An 8,701-nucleotide genomic window follows, 5' to 3' on the forward strand; every position below is an offset into this window, starting at 1 on the left:
TTCAGGGCTGAATGAGAAGACACCAGACAGTAGACAGTAGTTCAGGGCTGAATGAGAAGACACCAGACATGACAGTAGTTCAGGGCTGAATGAGAAGACACCAGACATGACAGTAGTTCAGGGCTGAATGAGAAGACACCAGACATGACAGTAGTTCAGGGCTGAATGAGAAGACACCAGACATGACAGTAGTTCAGGGCTGAATGAGAAGACACCAGACATGACAGTAGTTCAGGGCTGAATGAGAAGACACCAGACATGACAGTAGTTCAGGGCTCAGGGCTGAATGAGAAGACACCAGACATGACAGTAGTTCAGGGCTGAATGAGAAGACACCAGACATGACAGTAGTTCAGGGCTGAATGAGAAGACATGACAGTAGTTCAGGGCTGAATGACAGACATGACAGTAGTTCAGGGCTGAATGAGAAGACACCAGACATGACAGTAGTTCAGGGCTGAATGAGAAGACACCAGACATGACAGTAGTTCAGGGCTGAATGAGAAGACACCAGACATGACAGTAGTTCAGGGCTGAATGAGAAGACACCAGACATGACAGTAGTTCAGGGCTGAATGAGAAGACACCAGACATGACAGTAGTTCAGGGCTGAATGAGAAGACACCAGACATGACAGTAGTTCAGGGCTGAATGAGAAGACACCAGACATGACAGTAGTTCAGGGCTGAATGAGAAGACACCAGACATGACAGTAGTTCAGGGCTGAATGAGAAGACACCAGACATGACAGTAGTTCAGGGCTGAATGAGAAGACACCAGACATGACAGTAGTTCAGGGCTGAATGAGAAGACACCAGACATGACAGTAGTTCAGGGCTGAATGAGAAAGACATGACACCAGACATGACAGTAGTTCAGGGCTGAATGAGAAGACACCAGACATGACAGTAGTTCAGGGCTGAATGAGAAGACACCAGACATGACAGTAGTTCAGGGCTGAATGAGAAGACACCAGACATGACAGTAGTTCAGGGGAATGAGAAGACACCAGACATGAATGAGAAGACACCAGACATGACAGTAGTTCAGGGCTGTATGTGTAGCTCCATTGTACTGACCAAGTAGAACCCGCACTCTGCATCCATTCTACAGAACATTCACCAGTGTGTGTGTGTGTGCGTGTGAGTGACTGTAACACTGTTGTGTGTATTTGTTTATCCCTCTATTTATTAATTTCCCGGGGTGACACACACAGGGACACACACCTGAGGCGAAGGGATTGATCGGAACACAGATGAAATGTCATCTCTCATTTAGACTGGCTCTGAAAGAGGAGAGGATCTCTACTGAATTAGAACATGACTGAGGAGAGAGAGAGAGAGAGAGAGAGAGAGAGAGAGAGAGGAGAGAGAGAGAGAGAGAGAGAGAGAGAGAGAGAGAGAGAGAGAGAGAGGATCTCTACTGAATTAGAACACGATTGAGGAGGGAGAGAGAGAGAGAGAGAGAGGTAGAGAGAGAGAGAGGGAGAGAGAGAGAGGTAGAGGGGAGAGAGAGAAAGAGAGAGAGGGGAGGAGAGAGAGAGAGAGAGGGGAGGGGAGGGAGAGAGAAAGAGAGAGTGAGTGGAGAGAGAGAGAGAGAGAGAGAGAGAGAGAGAGAGAGAGAGAGGGGAGGGAGAGAGAGAGAGAAAGAGAGAGTGGGAGAGAGAGAGAGGGAGAGAGAGAGAGAGGGGAGGGAGAGAGAGAGAGAAAGAGAGAATGTGAGAGAGCTGGTTCTGGGGCTCTGTTCACAAACACAAACAGACCCCACAGAGCCATTAGACCCAAAACAGAAAGATAATCACTTGACACATTGGAAAGAATAACCAAAGATAGAGCAAACTAGAAAGCTATCTGGCTGTAAACAGAGAGTACACAGCGGCAGAATACCTGACCACTGTGACTGACCCAAACTTAAGGAAAGCTTTGACTATGTACAGACTCAGTGAGTCTTGCTATTGAGAAAGGCCGCCGTAGGCAGACTTCTGCCACAAAATGAGGTGGAAAGTGAGCTGCACCTCCAAACCTCCTGCCCAATGTATGACCATATTAGAGACACATATTTCCCTCAGATTACACAGATCCACAAATAATTTGAAAACAAACCCGATTTTGATAAACTCCCATATCTACTGAGTGAAATTCCACAGTGTGCCATCACAGCAGCGAGATTTGTGACCTGTTGCCACAAGAAAAGGCCAACCAGTGAAGAACAAACACCATTGTAAATACAACCCATATTTATGGACAGTCTGTGCTGACCTAAAGTCCTCTTGAGACCAGAGACCCAAAGTGGCTTTTAAAAACAGACAGCTGATGATGACAAGTCTATTACCCAGTTAGACAACAACAACACACACACACACACACACACTCACACACACACGCGCACGCACACACGCTCACGCACGCTCACGCACATGCACGCACACACACACACACACACACACACACACACACACACACACACACACACACACACACACACACACACACACACACACACACACACACACACACACACACACACACACACCTTCTAACAACAACAACACCTATTGCTAATGTGTTTCCCAGGACAACAGGTGTTCTCATAGTGTGAGTGTGAAGACAGAGTGATAAAAACAGGCATCTGAGAGGACAGCTGTGGCCCGGGGCAGCAGGGGTCCTTCCATTAAGACAGGCGCCTGTTTACGACCTCACTCAACAGAGCGAGAGTGATGCAGGAGAGGGATTTCTTTATGTATTTGTAATTTATTACAATGTGTTGTTATTGATCATCTGATTGTGTTGTTATTGATTATCGTTTAATGTTGTTATTGATCATCTTTTTGTGATGTTATTGATCATCTGATTGTGTTGTTATTGATCATCTGATTGTGTTGTTATTGATCATCTGATTGTGTTGTTATTGATAATCTGATTGTGTTGTTGTTGATAATCTGATTGTGTTGTTATTGATCATCTGATTGTGTTGTTATTGATAATCTGATTGTGTTGTTGTTGATAATCTGATTGTGTTGTTATTGATCATCTGATTGTGTTGTTATTGATTATCGTTTAATGTTGTTATTGATCACCGTTTTATGATGTTATTGATCATCTGATTGTGTTGTTATTAATCATCTGATTGTGTTGTTATTGATAATCTGATTGTAGCCTGTATGATCACACTGGTTACAGATCATTTTACTGGTAAACAGTGTGATCATACAGGCTACCTAAAATTATCTGTTACCCTACCGACCACTGCCCTACCCCCCACTGATCTACGCCCTACCCCACACTAGATAGGTTGGAGACGGTTTGAGCAGAGGGAAGAGATGATAGGATGGAAGAGGAGAGAGTAGCGGGGGAGAGTGAGCGAAGGTTGGGACGGCGCGATACCATCCGAGTAGGGGCAGTGTGGGAAGTGTTGGATGAGAGCGAGAGGGAAAAGGATACAAGGTAGTGGTCGGAGACTTGGAGGGGAGTTGCAATGAGGTTAGTGGAAGAACAGCATCTAGTAAAGATGAGGTCGAGCGTATTGCCTGCCTTGTGAGTAGGGGGGGAAGGTGAGAGGGTGAGGTCAAAAGAGGAGAGGAGTGGAAAGAAGGAGGCAGAGAGGAATGAGTCAAAGGTAGACGTGGGGAGGTTAAAGTCGCCCAGGACTGTGAGAGGTGAGCCGTCCTCAGGAAAGTTAATCTGTTACATAAGCAATATGTTGAAACTTCCACCAATCAGATCAGATCAGATGGCAGGTAGAGATATATCGAAATTGTTTGTTTTTTATTTACTGTCCTACTGGGAAACAGTGGGTTAACTGTCCTACCGGGAAACAGTAGGTTAACTGTCCTACCGGGAAACAGTGGGTTAACTGTCCTACTGGGAAACAGTGGGTTAACTGTCCTACCGGGAAACAGTGGGTTAACTGTCCTACTGGGAAACAGTGGGTTAACTGTCCTACCAGGAAACAGTGGGTTAACTGTCCTACCAGGAAACAGTGGGTTAACTGTCCTACTGGGAAACAGTGGGTTAACTGTCCTACTGGGAAACAGTAGGTTAACTGTCCTACCGGGAAACAGTGGGTTAACTGTCCTACCAGGGAAACAGTGGGTTAACTGTCCTACTGGGAAACAGTGGGTTAACTGTCCTACGGGAAACAGTGGGGAAACAGTGGGTTAACTGTCCTACCGGGAAACAGTGGGTTAACTGTCCTACTGGGAAACAGTGGGTTAACTGTCCTACCAGGAAACAGTGGGTTAACTGGGAAACAGTGGGTTAACTGTCCTACCGGGAAACAGTGGGTTAACTGTCCTACCGGGAAACAGTGGGTTAACTGTCCTACCGGGAAACAGTGGGTTAACTGTCCTACTGGGAAACAGTGGGTTAACTGTCCTACCGGGAAACAGTGGGTTAACTGTCCTACCAGGAAACAGTGGGTTAACTGTCCTACCAGGAAACAGTGGTTAACTGAAACAGTGGGTTAACTGTCCTACCGGGAAACAGTGGGTTAACTGTCCTACCGGGAAACAGTGGGTTAACTGTCCTACCAGGAAACAGTGGGTTAACTGTCCTACAGTGGGGAAACAGTGGGTTAACTGTCCTACCAGGAAACAGTGGGTTAACTGTCCTACCAGGAAACAGTGGGTTAACTGTCCTACCGGGAAACAGTGGGTTAACTGTCCTACCTGTCCTACCAGGAAACAGTGGGTTAACTGTCCTACCTGGGAAACAGTGGGTTAACTGTCCAGTGGGTTAACTGTCCCGGGAAACAGTGGGTTAACTGTCCTACTGGGAAACAGTGGGTTAACTGGAAACAGTGGGTTAACTGTCCTACTGGGAAACAGTGGGTTAACTGTCCTACCGGGAAACAGTGGGTTAACTGTCCTACTGGGAAACAGTGGGTTAACTGTCCTACTGGGAAACAGTGGGTTAACTGTCCTACCAGGAAACAGTGGGTTAACTGTCCTACCGGGAAACAGTGGGTTAACTGTCCTACTGGGAAACAGTGGGTTAACTGTCCTACTGGGAAACAGTGGGTTAACTGTCCTACTGGGAAACAGTGGGTTAACTGTCCTACTGGGAAACAGTGGGTTAACTGTCCTACCGGGAAACAGTGGGTTAACTGTCCTACCGGGAAACAGTGGGTTAACTGTCCTACCGGGAAACAGTGGGTTAACTGTCCTACCGGGAAACAGTGGGTTAACTGTCCTACCTGGGAAACAGTGGGTTAACTGTCCGGGAAACAGTGGGAAACTGGGAAAGTGGGTTAACTGTCGGGAAACAGTGGGTTAACTGGGAAACAGTAGGTTAACTGTCCTACTGGGAAACAGTGGGTTAACTGTCCTACCGGGAAACAGTGGGTTAACTGTCCTACCGGGAAACAGTGGGTTAACTGTCCTACTGGGAAACAGTGGGTTAACTGTCCTACCAGGAAAGAGTGGGTTAACTGTCCTACTGGGAAACAGTGGGTTAACTGTCTGGGAAACTAACTGGGAAACAGTGGGTTAACTGTCTACTGGGAAACAGTGGGTTAACTGTCCAGTGGGTTACTGGGAAACAGTGGGTTAACTGTCCTACTGGGAAACAGTGGGTTAACTGTACTGGGAAACAGTAGGTTAACTGTCCTGGGAAACAGTGGGTTAACTGTCCTACTGGGAAACAGTGGGTTAACTGTCCTACTGGGAAACAGTGGGTTAACTGTCCTACCGGGAAACAGTGGGTTAACTGTCCTACTGGGAAACAGTGGGTTAACTGTCCTACCAGTGGGGAAACAGTGGGTTAACTGTCTACTGGGAAACAGTGGGTTAAACAGTGGGTTAACTGTCCTACTGGGAAACAGTGGGTTAACTGTCTACTGGGAAACAGTGGGTTAACTGTCCTACCGGGAAACTGTCTACTGGGAAACAGTGGGTTAACTGTCTACTGGGAAACAGTGGGTTAACTGTCCTACTGGGAAACAGTGGGTTAACTGTACTGGGAAACTACTGGGAAACAGTGGGTTAACTGTCCTACTGGGAAACAGTGGGTTAACTGTCCTACTGGGAAACAGTGGGTTAACTGTCCTACTGGGAAACAGTGGGTTAACTGTCCTACAGTGGGTTAACTGGGAAACAGTGGGTTAACTGTCTACTGGGAAACAGTGGGTTAACTACCCGGGAAACAGTGGGTTAACTGGAAACAGTGGGTTAACTGTCCTACCAGGAAACAGTGGGTTAACTGTCCTACTGGGAAACAGTAGGTTAACTGCCTACTGGGAAACAGTGGGTTAACTGTCCTACCGGGAAACAGTGGGTTAACTGTCCTACTGGGAAACAGTGGGTTAACTGTCCTACTGGGAAACAGTTGGTTAACTGTCCTACTGGGAAACAGTGGGTTAACTGTCCTACCCAGTGGGTTAACCTGGGAAACAGTGGGGTTAACTGTTAACCTACTGGGAAACAGTGGGTTAACTGTCCTACTGGGAAACAGTGGGTTAACTGTCCTACTGGGAAACAGTTGGTTAACTGTCCTACTGGGAAACAGTGGGTTAACTGTCCTACTGGGAAACAGTGGGTTAACTGTCCTACCAGGAAACAGTGGGTTAACTGCCTACTGGGAAACAGTGGGTTAACTGTCCTACTGGGAAACAGTGGGTTAACTGTCCTACTGGGAAACAGTGGGTTAACTGTCCTACCGGGAAACAGTGGGTTAACTGTCCTGGGAAACAGTGGGTTAACTGCCTACTGGGAAACAGTGGGTTAACCTAGGAAACAGTGGGTTAACTGTCCTACCTGGGAAACAGTGGGTTAACTGTCCTAACTGGGAAACAGTGGGTTAACTGTACTGAAACAGTGGGTTAACTGGGAAACAGTGGGTTAACTGTCTACTGGGAAACAGTGGGTTAACTGTCCTACTGGGAAACAGTGGGTTAACTGTCCTGGGAAACACCTGGGAAACAGTGGGTTAACTGTCCTACTGGGAAACAGTGGGTTAACTGTCCTACTGGGAAACAGTGGGTTAACTGCCTACTGGGAAACAGTGGGTTAACTGTCCTACCGGGAAACAGTGGGTTAACTGCCTACTGGGAAACAGTGGGTTAACTGTCCTACCGGAAACAGGAAACAGTGGGTTAACTGTCCTACTGGGAAACAGTGGGTTAACTGTCCTACCGGGAAACAGTGGGTTAACTGGGAAACAGTGGGTTAACTGTCCTACTGGGAAACAGTGGGTTAACTGTCCTACCAGGGAAACAGTGGGTTAACTGTCCTACTGGGAAACAGTGGGTTAACAGTGGGTTAACCTACTGGGAAACAGTGGGTTAACTGTCCTACCGGGAAACAGTGGGTTAACTGGGAAACAGTGGGTTAACTGTCTACTGGGAAACAGTGGGTTAACTGGGAAACAGTGGGTTAACTGTCCTACCAGGAAACAGTGGGTTAACTGTCCTACCGGGAAACAGTGGGTTAACTGTCCTACTGGGAAACAGTGGGTTAACTGTCCTACCAGGAAACAGTGGGTTAACTGGGAAACAGTGGGTTAACTGTCTTGGGAAACAGTGGGTTAACTGTCCTACCGGGAAACAGTGGGTTAACTGTCCTACTGGGAAACAGTGGGTTAACTGTCCTACTGGGAAACAGTGGGTTAACTGTCCTACCGGGAAACAGTGGGTTAACTGTCTACTGGGAAACAGTGGGTTAACTGTCCTACCGGGAAACAGTGGGTTAACTGTCCTACTGGGAAACAGTGGGTTAACTGTCCTACCGGGAAACAGTGGGTTAACTGTCCTACCGGGAAACAGTGGGTTAACTGTCCTACCAGGAAACAGTGGGTTAACTGTCCTACCAGGAAACAGTGGGTTAACTGTCCTACCTGGGAAACAGTGGATTAACTGCCTACCGGGAAACAGTGGGTTAACTGTCCTACTGGGAAACAGTGGGTTAACTGTCCTACCGGGAAACAGTGGGTTAACTGTCCTACTGGGAAACAGTGGGTTAACCTGTCCTACCAGGAAACAGTAGGTTAACTGTCCTACCGGGAAACAGTGGTTTAACTGTCCTACTGGGAAACAGTGGGTTAACCTGTCCTACCAGGAAACAGTAGGTTAACTGTCTACTGGGAAACAGTGGGTTAACTGTCCTACTGGGAAACAGTGGGTTAACTGTCTACTGGGAAACAGTGGGTTAACTGTCCTACCGGGAAACAGTGGGTTAACTGTCCTACTGGGAAACAGTGGGTTAACTGTCCTACCGGGAAACAGTGGGTTAACTGTCCTACTGGGAAACAGTGGGTTAACTGTCTACTGGGAAACAGTGGGTTAACTGTCCTACTGGGAAACAGTGGGTTAACTGTCCTACTGGGAAACAGTGGGTTAACTGTCCTACTGGGAAACAGTGGGTTAACTGTCCTACTGGGAAACAGTGGGTTAACTGTCCTACCGGGAAACAGTGGGTTAACTGTCCTACCGGGAAACAGTGGGTTAACTGTCCTACCGGGAAACAGTGGATTAACTGCCTTGTTCAGGGGCAGAACCCATTTTACCTCGTCAGCTTGGGGTTTTGATCCAGTAACCATTTTCCAGCATCTATGCTACCTGCTCACCACTAGGCTACACTCTAACCACTAGGCTACCTGCCACCCCTACACTCTCCACACAGACCAAATGATGGCCTGCAGCAGCGTTTAGTTTCTTAGTGTAACTCTCTCTGAGTAGAGGGGGGTTGAAACTGTGCCCGTGTCTCCGG

This window comes from Oncorhynchus masou, chromosome 5, assembly GCF_036934945.1.
Source record: "Oncorhynchus masou masou isolate Uvic2021 chromosome 5, UVic_Omas_1.1, whole genome shotgun sequence".
NCBI lineage: Eukaryota > Metazoa > Chordata > Actinopteri > Salmoniformes > Salmonidae > Oncorhynchus > Oncorhynchus masou.